Below are 18,654 nucleotides of genomic sequence, written 5' to 3'. Positions count from 1 at the left end.
TGTTCAACTGCATATTACATTTATCTCCGAATAGAAGGAACTCAGACCAGACTTTGGCTGATTTATATTCACAAACACTTGCAACATAATAAACTGGAATGGAGACATTAAGTCACAGAAGTTGATGTGACTCACCCTCAAAATCAGATCACAAGGAAACACTCTGACAATCACAATGAAACACTTCAGTAAGCAATTCTGATTTCAGTAACCAGCTACATGAGGCTAGAGAAAAAAAACAAAGGTCTCTAACAACAGGTTTCCCTTGTCCTGTCCCAAAACAGATCAACTGGAGAACTGAGATCCTCCTTCAATCAGAAGAAGGTTTGTGACTGGCAGTAGGACAATTCACCTCTTTTAGAAAGTTTAACCACTCTGACCTCATACCTCTGACTCCAAGCTTTTGGTCCAGTGCAAGTCTGGCAGAATAATTAAAGATGTGCAGAAACCAAATATTTTTAGCAGTCTGCCTTCTTTGCATCTACAAAGAACAGCTTAATTTGCCATTAGCCCCATGAAATGGCAAAGGGATTCAGACAAAGGAGCTGTAATTAAAGTTATCTCCAGCTGAAGTGTCAGCTACCATATGCTCTCTTCAGAAAACCCAGACTCCTCATGTGCCTAGTCTATAAAGCTCCCTATATTGAGCTTAATTCTGACAAGAGGGTGCTTTCAATTGTACCAAGCATTTTTGCAACTTTTAGCTGTTAATATAGTGAAAATAGATAAGGTAAAACAAAATAGCAGATGCAAACAGCAGAGCAGTCCGCTCTAAGCACGGAATTCAGAGTTTACATCAGGAGATCCAAGTTTCATCCCATACTCTCTCACTTTTTAAATTAAATATTCTTCGTGCATGGTAGAAAATATTTGGGAAATGTACCACTCTACTTCCAGCGGTAATTCGTGAACCTTAATCTCTTGATCGGTGTCAAAAGAAGTTTCAGAGGGCTTAAGAAGTCTGAAGCCCTGTATCTATGATTAGGACTTACAGTGTGAGAACACCTTGAAGGGTCAGAGGGAGATGTGAGACAGGTTAAAAGCTTATAAGCCAGAGGTGGGGGGAAAGCCTAAATAAGTATTTTTGCCATTGCTCCTTCAGCAAAAGCTACACATGAATAAAACACCCCACCATAACTATCTGCATTACAGCAGGGACCACATTTTTTTTTACTTTAACATTTTAGTACTGCAGAAGCTGATGTCACTTGCTAAGGAAAATTTTCCTCTATTTGGCAAGGCTTCAGCAGTCAAATCAACTATTAATTGTAACACTGGCTTACATTACTAGTAGAAAAAGTTAAGAGATTTTGCCTATGCTAAAAATGTGGCTAAGCAGAAATAGCTGGTCAAATGATTGAAGCTTTGAATGAAATAAATTGGATGCCAAACTGGATCTGCATCATGGAAACATCAAATCTGCCTAGTAACCAGACCATCACGAGTATAGTCAGGTAGCTTTCAAACATGCAGGTTAAAAAAAAATAAAAATATATATATACGTATGTATATATATATATATATATATATATATATATATATATATATATATATATAGTGTGTGTGTGACTGTTGCTGTAGCTGTGGGGTAGGATTTTTTCCTGGAAAAAAGGAAAAAAATCCGATAGGAAATTGATCCTGCCACCAGTTTTCAGCACTTACTGTCCTTTGCAGCAAGAAGTAGCTTATGAGTTTAATGCCCATTTGGACCAAGGTTTTGACTACAACTTTTCAGAAGTTACTACACAAAGAGCAGCTCAGAAATCAGCTATAAGATGAGAGGCAGGAAGAGCACACTCAGTGTTCTGTAACTTCTCTGAGCACCTAGTGTTCTGCTTAAGATTCAGAGCCTGCAGAAATACCTGCCATAGCTGGCAGCTACAAATAAGCTTGTGGCAGCAGGAAACAATTGGTTCAATTCCTCATTTTACTCATTCAGGCTTTCTCTGGGTTGTTTGGTTTTCATTTTTTTTTCTTTTTGGTGCCAACATGAAAGAGAGTAAAGCACTCCATAGGGAAATTCAAATATTAAAACTTACCAGTTTTACCTAAAGAACCACAAAACAGCACACGCAATCACGATTAGCAAAACACACATGGCAAGATGTCTCATTTCTCACCACAATTGGCACTACAAAGACCCAAACGAATCCACAACACAGCTGCAGCTTCTACAGTTGAGTCCGATGAGGAATACAATCCTCCTGCTTCTGTCTGCTTGCCTGCAGGATTTACTTTGCATTGGGTTTTGCTGCAATATTAGTATGACTACATTGAACAGTGGGGCTGCAAAATGAAGCGCTCCAGTGGGAGCTGAACTCACACCACATTCATCAGCCTCTTTCTTGGGACTGGATATACCCTGGGAGGTCAGTGTTTCTCCCCAAGGATCTTGCTCCATGCAGCAAGAGGGTGGCCAGACACACTGCCATTGCAGAAGAACCAGCAGGGCTGCATCACTTGAGGATCCCAACTCTGAAAACAACAACTTTTCATTGTAGTTGAATCAGTTTCCTGTATAAACCTCAAACTGCTCACCATTCCTGGTTCTTCTGTCAACCCTTCACCATTTCTCCATCTTAATATTTGCTAGCTATTTTCCTAGAGATATTTAAAGTGACTGCAGTTGCCAAGACAACTGATTCATCAACACCAACACCTCAGCTCCTCTATCTCAGGCTTCCCTTCCATTCACCATGACTTCTAGGAAATCAGCTTCCAGAAACAGTCATTTTGATATCTGGCTTTTTCTTCATTTTTTTTTTTTTAAAAAAAAAGCTTTTAGTGGCCTTTGAGATCTTCTGTCCTAATGATCCTTTCATAGGACCAGATTTGTTTTAATAATACCCTCAGAAGTGAGGTTTCCTGTAAAGTTGGAAGAAGTCTGACAGCTTGAATTCCGGGGCACTGAGGTGAAGAGGAAGATGTGATCAGAGGTATACATCCAAACCAGGTTTAGGCACGTCTGTGCTGTCGCTTTCAGTAACTCACAGAAGTCTCCCTCTATTTTGTTTTCTGTTACCAAGGGAAGCAGAGTGACTCAGTATTTCTTACACTACATATCAAACTCAGCTAGGCCTTCAAATGCACAGCCCAAAACATGTTGTCTTAAAAAAAAAATCACAGAACTTCCACAAAGAAATTAATAATTGTATAATTCCGACAACTACATGCATGTTTTAACTAAGTGAGGCTTAAGCTGATAGAGTGTCCTGCCGTGGCAACCACAAAACCTGGTGGCCAATTCAGCTGAGCTCTGCAAGCAGCAAAGTCCTGAGGAGATACAATTCAGTTCCTAGGAGCTCCCCAACAGTAAAAGAAGGCAAATAACATCCTGCATTGCACTCCTCTCCCCCCAGAGTCCCCCCTATGTTAGACCCAAAAAACAAGGCATCACAACCTGAGCTTCGATCAGAATTTGCATCTTATAAAATGTGAGTTAAGCCAAAAGAAACAGTTAATTCAGGTTTGGTTAAATTCTACCACCAAAACTACCACCATCTTTGAACTGTCAGTGTTTGAAGACATTCAAGAGCAGCTTCTCAAGCTTATGTCTTCATGGCCCTCACTGCTGTGGCTTACAGATTTACAGCTGCAACTGTACCAGCTTTGCATCCATCAGCATGGATACTGGTAGCGGTCTAACCATGGCAACGTGGGATTAAGCACAGGCTGCAAAACCAACTCATAAGCTGGGTCAGTTCACAACTGCTGTTGAGTATCATGTTGTCGCTACCAGGCCACTACTGTGCTTGAGGCGGGTCAAATGTGCCATTGCTGCAATGCAGACATACTTAAACACTGTAAAATAATCTCAACAGTTTAGTACTGTGAACCTTGGTTGTTTGCCATGGTTGACACAGTGTCACTGGAGAAAGCTCAGAGTATTCTTTTCACTGTATCTACTAATATAAAGTTAAAAAACTAGAGCAGGAAAAGACTTTATATTCTGCCTGAAACTCAAACTCTACATGGCAACCACATCAAGTTGTGACCAAACATTTTTTTTTAGCAAATAAGCATTACACAATATCATTCATCAATGCCTTCATAATTAAATCAAAGAAGCCTTTGCCAGTTAGAAACACCAGCTTCCCTTAAAAAAGGAAAAGTACCTGCAGGTCAGTTGTGCTGTAGTTTTCTATTTAAAGTGCTTGCTAAGTGTAGAATTTGGCTTTCTGCCCACGTGTTTTAAGCTCAGTGTTGTGGCATAGCCTGGGTAATTGCACTTTGGGTGACAAGCACAAGAGAACTCAGAGGCATGTCGGTAATACACTTTAAACCTTGTCTGAACTTACTAGAGCCCAGCTTTGCCCCGCAAACGCACTGGCTCCAGAAGGGCCATTCCAGGCTGGTTTCCTTGGCCATGCTATGGAGCTGCGAGCCTTGTCACACTTCCACAATTGACATCAAATCCCACATGCCCGTTTTGCTAGGCTGAGTGGCTTTATTTTGAACCTAATCTTTAAAGCACAGGAGAGAAGACCTGTGGCGGCTGTAGTAGAAGAACACAGGAGCTGGAGCAATTAAGACAGTACAAGAAAGAGATCCCAGAGGTCAGGGGTAAAAAAGCTGGGTAGCTCCAAAAATCAGTGCAGATCCCTCTGACACTTCAAACAGGCAGCCAAGGCATAGCTTTGCCTCATCCAACGAAATGTTTGCCCAAGTTCTCCCCAATACACTCTTTCTGAGAATTATTTGTGAAGCCTGCATAGCATCCATTTCTCCCAGCAAGCCTGTGTACCCAGGCCTTGACTTTATGGCTTTTTCTTCAACACCAGGAATGTCCTTCTCTGTGGGTTGTCTGAATTTAGAGTTGATGAGTTAGTTTTCTGTATTTGGAGTTAATAGGCTAGTTTGTTGTGTGAATAAAGTTAAGTGTTGCGGTAGTTGTGAGGCGACTTGGAGGCGGGGAGCTTGTGGTCGGTGGGGGTGCCTGCGCCCTGGAGCCCTGGAGCGGGGGACAGCTTGTGACTACGAGATAACGATCTTGTTACCATGCGAACACTGCCTGACTAAGATTCCCGCCTTAGCTAGCTTAATGTCTGTTAAAGTGATTAGCCAATCAGCATGAAACATGTGTGCCTTAGACTATATAAATGTATGTTTGCCATACAATAAAGCGGACACCTTGCTTGCATCAAGTTGCGTCCCCGTCTCTCAGTCGCGGCAAATTGGTGACCCCGACGTGATCGTCAGCGACGAAACCGCCGAGGATTGAAAAACCGCCTACCTGGTGGCATGTCGCGAGTCCCGCAGAACGTGGAATGAGCTGCTGAAAGGAAGCAGGATAAGCCGGCCGGCCAAACAATCCCTCCGTCTGGAACGAGAGGTGAGCTGCGGGAAACTAGCAAAATGGGGAATCAGGAGTCTTCCCCTGAGAGAGACGTTTATGAGCCTATGAAAGCTCTACTTAAGAAGCATGGCAAAAAGACTCTTTCGGAACAAGATCTTAAGTTAATCCTTAAATGGGTGCAGGTTAAGATCCCCGCGGTGACTGCTTCTTCTATTTTTACGCGTGAACTTTGGGACGATGTGGGGGTAAAGTTATGGGACGCAGCTACCTCAGGAGATGAGGAAGCGCAGTATATGCTCCCCAGTTGGAGAAAAATCTTTGAAACCATAAAGGCACAAGAGCAAAATCAGCGAGGCTCCGAGGAGGGAGCTCAGTCACCTCCCCCCTGCCCTTCTAAAATCGCTGGTGGGGCGGAACCCTCTGCGCCACCGTTAGCTTGTGCTGCTGGATATCCCCCGGAGGGTGATCCCTTTGACCCGGGTCCGATTGACCCTGAAAAGGAACCTGATCTTTTTCCCCCTGATCCTCATGAGGTTTGGGGAAAGATTAAGCGCCAAGCGATAAACGAGGGGGAGTTGGAAATAGCCAGAACTATAGTAGCCCCCGTTATATACCAAGGACGGGGGAGGGCTCAAGCTCAGTGGGAAGCTCTTTCTTTTTCGGTAATTAAGGAGTTGCGCCGTACAGTTACCGAGCATGGGTTGTCTTCCCCTTATTTTGCAAGCCTTTTATCTTCTGTATTCGATACATATGTCATGACCCCACATGATTTAAAATCTCTCGCGCGATTGTTATTAACCCCAACACAATATACAATGTGGGAGTCTCAATGGAGAACGGGATTGCAGACAGTTTTGCTGGGTTATGCAGGACATGCTAATGCCGCCTTAGCTGCATTGACTATAGAGCACCTCACAGGAACAGGGCAGTTTTCGGATCCCGTGGCCCAAGCTAGGGACATTCCTCGGGAGGCTTTGGAAGCAGGCAGAGAAGAAGCGAAAAGGGCCTTGTTGAGAGTTCCTGACTCTGGCAGACCCCAAAAAGCATTCACTAGTATCACTCAGGAACCCCGTGAGCCATATATGCAGTTTATGGATAGATTAAAACAAGCCTTAGAGCGGCAAGTTGATAACGTACAGGCTCGGGAGATTTTACTCCTTAAACTGGCTGTGGAAAACGCTAACGCCGATTGTAAAAAGCTCTTGAAGTCTCTCCCAAATCAAAACCCTACCTTAATTGAAATGGTGGAAGCCTGTAATAGAATTGGCACTATGGATCATAAATATGAGGCCATGGCTGCTGTTTTTGCGGCCATGCACAGCCCGATGGGCGCCGACCCACAGCGAAACTGCTATGGGTGTGGAAAACCGGGACACCTTAAAAAAGATTGCTTTAGTGCCAATGCTGAGAAACGACCCCAAATACCTGGAGTTTGTCCTAAGTGCCAAAAAGGGCGCCACTATGCTAACCAGTGTCGATCTAAATACGACTCTCAAGGGCGCCCCATACAGGGAAACCGATCGCAGAGCGCGGGACCGCGGCGCGCACAGACACAAGTTCCGCGACCGGCGCCCCCACAAACGCCGGGGGGGGAAACAGGAGTGTTTCCAGTCTCCGCCCAGCAACAGCAGGGAGCACCGGCCTGGACCTGGCAACCGCTCACACAGTAACACTACTTGACTCCTCTGTTCACTTACTGCCTACCAAAGTTGCAGGTCCTTTGCCCCCCCGAACGCAAGCTTTATTATTAGGAAGATCGTCCACCACTCTGTCAGGACTTTTTGTATTGCCCGGAGTAATCGATCCTGACAGTAATTCAGAAATTAAAATTATGGCCTGGACCCCGTTTCCTCCTTGTACAGTGCCAGAGGGAAGTCGTATTGCTCAATTGATACTGATCCCTAAGGAAGACTATGTCCCAATCCCTGACCAAATGCTCCCGCAGAGACAGGGAAGCTTTGGATCTACGGGAGAACCGCTAATTTTATGGGTTCAAGCCATCTCACAAAAACGTCCTATATGTCAATGCACCCTCATTCGCAGAGGTCAGCAAGTTATGTTAAGTGGAATTATTGATACAGGTGCAGATGTTACCGTTATTTCTCAAGCGAAGTGGCCTTCTAGGTGGCCTTTAGCTGATATCTCTCAGACATTAGCAGGAATTGGGGGGTGTGGAGCTAGCCGCCAAAGCGCAGAAATAATACAAGTTCAAAATTCAGAAGGACAAGTTGCCTCAGTCAAACCGTTTATCTTACCAGTACCTATGGTCTTGTGGGGGCGTGATGTGTTATCCCAGTGGGGGATGTCTATCCAGACACATTTTTAGGTGGGGCCATTGAGGGGCGTGAAACCCTAAAGTTAACTTGGAAAACAGATACTCCTATTTGGATTGATCAATGGTCCCTGTCGCTGGAAAAACTTCACGCCCTCCAAGAAATAGTTAATGAACAACTATCTATGGGACATATTGTACCCTCTACGAGTCCTTGGAACTCGCCTATTTTTGTTATTAAAAAACTGACTGGCAAGTGGCGCTTGCTCCATGACCTCAGAAAAATTAATGACGCTATGGAAGACATGGGGGCCCTGCAACCTGGGCTTCCGTCACCCGCCATGATCCCTAGAGATTGGCATTTAACCATCATAGACCTCAAAGATTGTTTTTTCAACATTCCATTGCATCCAGACGATGCCCCTAAATTTGCCTTTTCTGTACCAAGCGTCAACATGCAAGCTCCTTTGCAAAGATACCAGTGGGTTGTGCTACCACAGGGAATGAAAAATAGCCCTACAATATGCCAATGGTATGTAGCAAAAATACTTAGTCCTGTCAGAACTGTAGTACCTGCTGCATTGTTATATCATTATATGGATGACATTCTAGTGGCAGCACAGCACCATGAAGTCATGGAGGAAGCTGTAGCCCTTGTCGTGGCTGCTGTAAAATCAGCAGACCTCTGTATTGCACCAGAAAAAATTCAAAAAATACCACCTTGGAAATACTTAGGATGGCGTATAAGGGCTCAGACTATTGCTCCGCAACCTTTACAAATACAGGCGAATGTAAAGAATTTACATGACGTGCAAAAACTGCTGGGTACAATCAATTGGGTCAGACCATTGTTAGGAATCACTAATGCGGATCTTCGTCCCTTATTCGAAATGCTTAAAGGAAGCTCGGACTTAAACGCTCCGCGAACTCTCAGTCCTGAAGCCATAACTTCCTTGCATAAAGCTGCGGCAGCGATTACCTCCAGACAAGCGCATCGATGGGAACCAGAATTGCCTTTTCAATTAATCATCCTTAACCCTGCTAGACAGCCTCATGCACTTATTTTCCAATGGGATTGCCAGAAAACGGACCCTTTACTGATCATTGAATGGATTTTTTTACCTAACCAAGCCACAAAGACGATTTCTACCCAACATGAGATGTTTGCATCTTTAATCATCAGGGCTCGACAGCGATTACTTACCCTGGCAGGCACGGACTTCGCCCTCATATGTATGCCGGTAAGAAGTGTTTACTTGCAATGGTTACAACAACAATCAGATGCACTAGGCATAGCTCTAACTGGCTATGCAGGCCAACTCACTTCTCATCCGCCTTCTCACAAATTGTTAAGCATCGATTTCCACCTTTTACCTATTCCAAAGCGGAGTGACCAGCCTTTACAAGCCCTCACTGTATTCACAGATGGGTCTGGCAAATCTCACAAGTCTGTTATCCTTTGGTGGGATGATCATCAAGAACAGTGGAACTCAGATGTAGAGACTGTACAGGGTTCTCCTCAAATAGTAGAATTGTCTGCAGTTGTTCGAGTATTTCGAAAATGGTCTGCCCCTCTCAATATAATCACTGATTCTGCTTATGTTGCAGGAATTGTTAGCCGAGCAGAAGCTTCTGTGCTACGAGATGTTTCTCATACGGCACTGTTTAATTTGTTACAAGAACTCATCTTTCTGTTAAATTCCCGTCTTCACCCTTATTTTATTATGCATGTTCGATCTCACACTTCTCTACCTGGTTTTATTGCAGAAGGGAACCGACAAGCGGATTTGCTTACGCTACCGGTGCAGGTGTTACCAGATCGATTAGCGCAAGCTAGACTCAGCCACTCCTTTTTTCATCAAAATGCTGCAGGCCTTAAGCGTCAATTTGACCTCACTATACAACAAGCCCATAATATCATTGCGGTGTGTCCTGATTGTCAAAGGCACTCTTTCCCTTCTATAGCAGAAGGAGTCAACCCCAGAGGGCTACAGAGCCTTCAACTCTGGCAAACAGATGTCACTCATTTTGCTGAATTTGGTCGCTTAAAGTTTGTTCATTGCTCTATTGATACATTTTCAGGAATGTTATTTGCTTCCTGTCATATAGGAGAAAAAGCACGTGATGTGCAAAAACATCTAATGCGCGCTTTTGCTACTTTAGGGGTACCCTCTCAAATTAAAACTGACAATGGCCCCGCATATGTATCTAAAACCTTAACTACCTTTTTTGCCTCTTGGGGTATATCACACATTACAGGTATCCCTCATTCTCCTACGGGACAAGCTTTGATAGAACGATCTCACCAAACCTTAAAACGCCTGTTATTAAAACAAAAAGGGGGAATAGGGGCTGCTACGCCAGAGGAGCGAATACAGAAAGCCTTGTATGTTTTTAATTTTTTGAATTGTTCCCTATTAGACAGCAATCCTCCAGTAGTTCGTCATTTTAGCACAAACACCTTTTTTGAACCCAAGATTAAGCCGCCAGTATTGATCCGGGACACCGAAACAGGTAAGATAATGGGACCCTATCCCCTTGTCACGTGGGGTAGAGGCTATGCTTGTGTTTCCACAGAAAGAGGTCCCCGCTGGATCCCAGCTAAAAATGTGAGACCTTTTCGAGAGACACTGCAGCAGCCTCCTGAAGACATTCCTGGTCCTGATCCTGCGACTGACATAGAAGACACTACCGATCAATAATTGAATGAACTCTGTTCCAGAGGTTAACAAATGGGAGCTTAAGTGTCCCCAATGTGAAAAATGTAATCCGTGGATTTGTAGAATTTGTGCTAATTGTGGAAAATCACAGTGGCTAAATCGCCATACAGTAGGACGCTGGTGTGATAACTGCCTAACAATTGAGTGGAATACAGTTCAGGTGTTATTGATAACAGGTAGAGAGACAGAATATTCTCCCCGGTATGATTATTATTCTGACGATTGGGGGAAAATTGTAGCACAAAGGTCTGTGGACATTTTATATTCTAAGATTGAATGCGCCAAAGACATTCAAATGAGCATTATTAATAGTAATCCCATGTGTGTTACAATGCTTCCAAAATCAATAACTGCTTCAATGAACAAGATTTTCCTCGTGCAGCAAGGAGCGGACCAAGATCAGAAAGAAATTACGAAAACCCCCAGTACGGAGCTGTTAGTAAGATGTCCTCGAGTTGGTCGTTTGCCGACCTTGGGAGGGTCAGTTAATTAAAACAAAAAGGGGGAGATGTGGGTTGTCTGAATTTAGAGTTGATGAGTTAGTTTTCTGTATTTGGAGTTAATAGGCTAGTTTGTTGTGTGAATAAAGTTAAGTGTTGCGGTAGTTGTGAGGCGACTTGGAGGCGGGGAGCTTGTGGTCGGTGGGGGTGCCTGCGCCCTGGAGCCCTGGAGCGGGGGACAGCTTGTGACTACGAGATAACGATCTTGTTACCATGCGAACACTGCCTGACTAAGATTCCCGCCTTAGCTAGCTTAATGTCTGTTAAAGTGATTAGCCAATCAGCATGAAACATGTGTGCCTTAGACTATATAAATGTATGTTTGCCATACAATAAAGCGGACACCTTGCTTGCATCAAGTTGCGTCCCCGTCTCTCAGTCGCGGCACTTCTCCTCCCCCAGGTTAAGTTACACAACCCCAGCTTTATTTTTTGCTCTTTGAGAATTGCTGCAGCTGCCTCACAGATAAAGTCTGTGCAGAGGAGTGTGACTTGTCAGTACATCAGGATCTGTGCTAGGAAACTGCTCAGGTTTTTATTTTTAAAAATCAAGAATAAGCAGAAGATCTTATTGCAAAAATCTCTTTGCTTTTGTGCTTAAGCAGCCTGAAAGCTATTCACTTGACAATTTCTTCAGAAATTCCAAATTTAAATACTATACTTGTAAACATACAAGTTGAATTTGTTTTGGAAGAAAGCTTTCCCATGAGCTATTTATAAAAGGCAAACCACTTTCTACCTACAGATTTAGTCAAATATGCTATTATAACATATTAGCATTTTTATGTAAAATGGGTATTTATCCAGGATCATGAATATGAACCCATTACAGATAGAAGACTTTTAGTCTCTGTCCTGTTCACTAAATTATACTGCCTCTTACTGTTGTCAAAGAACATTTTGGCCTTACCTTGCACTCACAGCTGTACAAAGCCCCCATACTTCTACATGAGTCCCAATCATAGCCCTGTGCCCTTCAGACAAGCACCTCTCACAGTCACCAACAGATCTAAACAATGCTTTGCATTGGCTTTCTCATCCTATTTGTGTAGCATCCACAGACTATTCTCGACAAGTGCCGCGCTTCACCCACACAAAGGCCCTAACAGATGATGAATTCTGGATTGTGCGTCCCTTTCACCAAGTCTAACACCAGATCCTAACAATCCACATTCACAATAAACGTGACACAGCAATATTTAATAGCTTTACGAAACAAAGCTCAACAAAAAACATACCAAAGAAAGCTTCTTGGTTGCTACCTAGTAGAAGGCATTATCTGGTTGACCATACAAGCATCTAGTAACAGACACAAACCTTTCTTGGAAGGAAGAAGCTGGTTTCCCATAATTCTCTTATTTCAAGTTGACATCATCTAGTTATTAATCTGCAAGTTAAGATCCAAATTCAACACACCAACAAAGCATTAGTAGTAGGCTTTAGGCTCAGCCTAAATTTTGTCATCCTCATTTTTTCCTCATTACTACACATGCACAAGTTATGTATCACACAGCAGTCTAACAACACTAAAGTCCCTTCCAAGCAGAGAGACTCTCCTTTTCACTGTCATCATCCTGTTCTGCCATAACACACCACCTTCATAATTTTAGTTCTAATAGAAATATTTATGATAGATTTTAGATTACAACAATGCAAAAAAAATGCTATTCATACAGCATTTATTCCAGGAAACATACTGTATCTATTCTTCTTTCTGGAGTACAGAAGTCACTGCTCTATACTTAACAAGAGAAGGGAAGAAAAACTGCAAAATTATATGCCCAGCTATGAACTAATGCATGCTGAACAAAACTGCTAGGAGATCACAAATAAATTGATGCATAAAAGAGTTAAAGATACAGAACTTATGCATGCCCCCAAGACCTCAAGAGTTTCTTTCCATCCACTAAGCTCCATTCCAGAGCTCTGCTAGATTTGCCAAAGTATAACTCACAGCCTCCCCCTAGCATCACCAGCAAGCTTACTTTTGTTTTAATAGCAGAAACTAGCCATCTTCAAAGTGTTGGTTAGGAGGAGGCAAGTCAAAAATACTTCACTGATCTCTTGGAGACAGGTGAAAGTCATCCACATGCTCAGCAAAGCTGATAGCTGCAGAGGGAGAGATGAAACAGAACAAGGATGAGACACCAGGAGCTCTAATCAGGTCACACACAGTGACCTTATGTCAGCCCTCAGTCATGCCCTAAAGTACAGTCAGTCCAGTATGGAAAGAAAAGGAAGAGACTCCCAAAATAGGACTGGATCCCCAGGGACCCCAACATCGGTAAAGAGGCCTGGTAGCATCACAATGACAGGTCTTTTGTGGCCAAGCATACTAGAGCAATCCTCCATTCCTCTGCTGTCGCACAGGGCTGACCCCACAGTACGTGTCATTAACTACCCAGACAGAAGTCAAGATCTCAGGTATGGTGCACGGGCTGAAAATTGCTGAAGACATCCCCATGTGACATTTCATTGCACCCCTGTGAGTCAGGGGAACAGGCAATATCATGCTTTCGGATGGTTACTCACTACCGTTACCCCAACCTGACCTGGTCCACCACTCCACAACACACCTGCCACTCCCAGCACAAAGACCCCCAGACAAGGTGGGCAACACATTCCTACAGACAGCCTAGCTGTGATCTCCATGGACATTACCATCAAGCAGTATCACTTTTCACAGCTTTTATTCATTGCCAGCATGTTACTCCATTGTCTCCTGCAGGCAAAATACAGTCCCTACTGCTATGGATGAAGAGCCCAAGCATAAGCATATCACTCACACCAGAGATATGAACCAAAGTGAACAACAAAATACTGAGTAGGTACGGGATAAGCCTGCAAATTGGATAAACATTAACAATGGTTTGTCCAAGCTGAACATTAAGCACACTGCTTCCAATACGCAAAGTCAGCATCACCTCTAGCAGCACTAGAAGCCAGACATTCCATAACATCCAGAAGAAAGTGGCTGAGACCAGCAGCCTTCTTACCCCATCCCTCCTTAGTAGCTGCCAACACAACTACAATCTCATTCCAACTGGAGAAGAGCCATGGATGACATGGGTTCAAGACCACGAACATGGCTATTATTGCCATTTAAAACGTCATCTCCAGAGTGACGTGCCATAATGACCCTGTTGAGGCTGGTCTTTAGCTCCTAATGAGCCTGCCCATAATCCGACAGTCAAAACAAACTTCACTGTTAATGAACTTTCAAAAATAAAGCCCACCAATTCTGGAATGTAAAAATGTTCACAGCCTCACTGAAGTCTACCCCATCTATCCAGCTTCTCTCAGTAGTGCCCCTATTGCTGTATTTCAGGCCAAAGGCAGACAAGCTTGTTCCACACAGATGAAAGACTGCTAGCAGCAGGAAAAAAAAATTAAAATCAGTTAAATTTCACAGAAAGCATATTAGTAAAATTTTGAAGCACATAAGCTTTCAGGCTTCTGGCAGACACTGAGAAATGGAAACCATTCCATATGTTGGTCTCAAAACCTTATTTTTATCTGCTCCAATGGAGATCACACAGCAATATAAAATGCCTAGCTTCATTTAAAATGCCTTTTTTTCAAAAAAAAAGTTAAAACAGGTCCTCTGTAGAGAATTATTTAAATATGACTGAGGTTGTCTCAAGAATCAAGCCACTTGACACAGAATTACACAAGAGAAGTTACCATTACCCACTGAATTAGAACACTAACTTTTCAACAAGACTTGAGCCTCGATGCCTTCTGTTGCTTAGCATTTAAAGTAATGTGGTCACAGCAAAAAGAAAGTTATGCAGAGATCCCACTAACATGGCAGTGTTACTAAGAACAAACAAGGCCTTTTCTTTCCCCCTTGACCAAAAAGGGCCACACACCTTCATCTGAAATATTTGGGTATGGGTATTCTGTTACCACATGAATCACAAACTAGAAGGGATTTAGATAATAGCTACAACACACTTAAAAGGTACAGAAGAGATGTTAGCCTCTCAAGTTATATCGCTTAATGCACCACTGAAAGGCATTCTGCTGCTAAGTGTGGGTACGGTTACCGTTCTGCAAGAGAAGTCATCGGGAGCACCGAGATGAAATTCAGGTTTTTTCAATGCATTATAAACACTCTATTCTTTTAATAAAGGTTAGTGCTTTTTGAGACACTTATTCTAGCAAGATAAGCAAACACTTGCACACCAGTGTAGTTTACATCCATGAACTAGAGGCTTATACAAGCAGACTTTACATGCAAGAACAAATGCGTCTTCAAAAAATGTATTTTAAGTCAAAGCTACTCCATTGCATGCCTTTGAGTTGACAAGGCCAAAGAGGGTGCTGCAAAGAGAATATTATTTCAGCCTTTGCCTATGTATGACAGCAAAAGTCTTCTAGCTGCAGAGGTGTCTAAGTAACTTAAAAAAAAGACTTTTTGCACAATGGACGAGTGTCTATTGCGTAAGAATTGACCAAAGCGGCACAAGTGGCTAAACGCTGGTCCTTACAGTGTTCCAGTACTCTAACAAAAGGTTTTGCATCTTAATCCCTCCAAATATTTTGCTACAATGAACACTAAGATACTTTAATTACTTCAACCGGGATACATGTCTTAACCTGGGGAAGAGTCACATCTATTGCCAACATGTCCCTACTGCTATCAACTTGAGTTTCATCTCTCAACCAAAAGCCCTTTACCTGAATGTCTGAATTACTCGTAGAACTTTAAGATAACAAAATAGACCAATAAGTACACAGCATGTCATTCTTTAGTACTAAAACTTTCAGTAAGACAACTTCAGTAAGACAACCTGCCTGCCAGCCTTCCCTGTTAATCACAAATACCATGGTATCTGAAAGTGTCACCCACTTAAAACAGCCCTTTTACATTCCCCTTGCTCTCCAGGGAATAGCCTCAATTAAAAAAACAAACATACAAAAACAGAAGAAAAAACCCAAAACAAAAACAAACAACAAGGAAATCCTGAGGTCACATTTCCTCAAGTCAAGTAAGATTCAAAAATATCCTACATGTACCACAATTCAGCAGGTTTTTCATTTTATTTTCCTATTAGTAAATCACTTTGGGCAAATATTTTTGCATTTTAAATATTTCAGAAAACATGAAGATGGGCAATCAACCAGTTTGGCTCATCTTGGCTACTAGTGCTTCAGGGCAGGGTACACATTGCCCAATTTATGACTATTAAACTAGCTTTGTGAGACGAAACATTCTCAGTAAGTCACTACCACAAACGTTTACTAAGGTTAACTGTAATTCCTTTAACTCATAATGCCACATGAAACACTAAGGTTTTAAAAATGAAGTACCAAGTTAATTTTGTTCATGTGCACATATGTATGCACATATTTGGTCACACGCAGCCCAAATTATAAGAGGAGCTGTATATTATGAGTCACATAACCTCTCGTCCATCTACACTGTAATCTACCTGTAACTCACCTCAACTCATCCAAGTTTAACTCAGTTACACTTAAGTCCAACATAAAATCTCCACCATTTAGTCTACACTATTTATTGCTATGAATACCTGATGATGGCAATAACCTACATAGCCAAACTGCATATGAAAGATCAGAGATAACATTTTGCAAGCATTTTTTTCTAGTGTTTCCTACCCTCTATTTTATATGCAAAATAAGTATCATGCAGTAGACCTAAAGCGCTATCAAAGAGAAGACACCTAGTATGAATATATGACTATGTAAACTAGCAGTCAGCATAAATATGATTTCAGAAACAGAAAGGTAAAAACATGTTTGAGCTTTTGAGAAATTACAGAGGTGGTCCCATACTTGGACACTGGCATAACATCATTGCAATACTGGACATCTTAAGGACTTCCACCAAAAGAAAAAAAGAATACCTGTCTGACACTATAGAGTCAAAAACTTCCACTAATTCCTATAATACAAACCAGATTGAGAACTATCTACATGCTTTTAGTTACTATCTCTTCAACAGATGAGCAAGGAAGTTCAAGAGTCGCAGTTCTTTGCATTGCTATCCAAGGAAAAGATTCATGTTGGATTCTACCTTATCCAGGGATCACTCTGTGCAAACTCATGGAAATAAAGACAAACAATGGAAAAAATTACGCAAACTGACCAGTGCTCAATCTTTCCAAATGGAATGCTTTCCATTTTTATTCTAATAAATGCTACAGCTCTCCTCCTGCCATACAACAGGACCTAATTGCATGTGATCTTGCCTTTGCAGGCAGTATCAGAACTGGAAATTACTTTTTGTACTTCTTAGTATATGCAATAACCCTGCATGGATCAGAGGAGCCCTGAGGAAAGGACTAGGGGCTGGCTACCACCATAATTACCTTGCCCACTGCCACCTGAGGATAGACTGCTGTCCAAAACAAGCTACAGGCTGGGTGAGTTGTCTGGACAGTTTTGAGGGACCCACAGAGACAGCCATCAAAAAAATCACATGTAGCGTGAGGGTGAATCAGGTATCCCCCAGACCTGAGAGTTCAAGATCATAACTGTGCTTGTGATCGGAGAATCAACATCAGAAGAAGCCGCTTGCCTCCCTGCCTGCAGACAGCTTAGGGGCTCTTTGGCTTTGAGATAACCTGCTCTGAGGAGGAGCTCTTCAGAGCCGGAGCAAGCAACTCCAGGCTCTATTCACCCACAGTTCCGTATCCCTTGGCTGCATCAAACCTCTGCTCATTAGCACCAACGATACCTAAAGGCAATAAAAAACAGAAGATTAAGTCCAATGAGAGAAGAGCTCTGTAGCACCCTGCAACACAGAGGCCTGCAGAAGGCAGCTTTTGTGCTGAGAACACCAGACATTTTTTTCCTTGGCACCAAGGAATATTTTTGTGGAGCTGAATGTTCTACCAGTTACATAAGTGCTTAAGGAACTCCTATTTGCTTAATTTTAAGCTTTCTGGGAAGTGGCCTACAATACCAAATTTTTAAACATGGTGCTCACTCTTGCCATCAGTTACCTGTAAGTAAGTTTCATATTGATTTCCTGCTCTGAAAAAGAATTATTCCTACATATTGCAAATTGCTTTGAAATCAAATCACTTGGAAGCAGCTGAGATCCAACAACACAAAACTCTAAACAGCACACAGCTAATGAGTTACAAAAAGCAAGGAAAAATGCCTTGACAAGTATTTAGCCCCCACATTACTTGAGAAAACTAAGCATAACGCTTGGGGTTTTTTTCCCCCCCTCCAACTTATGTGTCAAGACTTGCTCCTTCAAGTAGCAAAAATACCTTATGAAATAAGTTACCTTAAGAACTATCAAGTAGCAACTCTAACAACACAGTTTTTATTGTCTCCTTTCATCTTAAGTGTATTCATTTTCATCTACCCAGCCTAAATCACCTCTGAAGGAGCTTTTAACATTGACTCTTGCTCTACATTAAACCTGTTTCTTGACACAGCATACGTGGTCAAACCGTGCTTCTGGGCAGTGCTACATGTTTAATAATGAAGCTTGCATTTTTATAATTTTTCACTTGCACCCTCCCTGAAAGGTTGGCTCCAAGCACAAGAATACCATTCAACTATAAAAATGAGAAGAATTTCCTTTTTTAGTGACAACCAAAGGCTGTGATTCTAAAGTGTAATTGCACCCAACACGCAGAGCTTTGACTAAGTCATCAGGAAATACTTTCTAGTAGTTCTGCAAGAATGCCAAAAACATTGCTTGATCAAAACACTGGGCAGAGGTTTATCAACCTCCAGACCCTCAAAGCCCAAGCACCAAGGTAAGACACTGGATTTCAAGGAAGACAGAGACCAACCAGTGGTCAACTGAGATGGTGAAAGTTTCACCATACACAACCCTCAGCCACTGAAATCTACCCCAACTGGAATATATCATCAC

At 42.4% G+C, this 18,654-nt stretch overlaps 1 protein-coding gene and 1 long non-coding RNA gene across 3 annotated transcripts in view; one reads left to right on the top strand and one right to left on the bottom strand.

Annotated features, from left to right (window-relative positions):
* Positions 1-18,654, bottom strand: part of UBE2R2 (ubiquitin conjugating enzyme E2 R2) — a 58,015-nt gene that overhangs the window by 35,402 nt on the left and 3,959 nt on the right. The gene's annotated exons all lie outside the window — the stretch shown is intronic.
* LOC135577413 (uncharacterized) lies at positions 4,792-11,147 on the top strand. Of its 2 annotated transcripts, none has more exons than XR_010469196.1 (2): positions 4,792-8,809; positions 10,146-11,147. It is a non-coding gene; the product is annotated as an uncharacterized LOC135577413 (long non-coding RNA). The 2 variants fall into 2 exon arrangements; XR_010469197.1 differs by having other exon boundaries at positions 10,123-11,147.

Source organism: Columba livia, chromosome Z (genome assembly GCF_036013475.1).
Source record: "Columba livia isolate bColLiv1 breed racing homer chromosome Z, bColLiv1.pat.W.v2, whole genome shotgun sequence".
Classification (NCBI taxonomy): Eukaryota; Metazoa; Chordata; class Aves; order Columbiformes; family Columbidae; genus Columba; species Columba livia.
The sequence above is the reverse complement of the archived record's forward strand: the minus strand, read 5'-3'. Positions and strand labels throughout refer to the sequence as shown.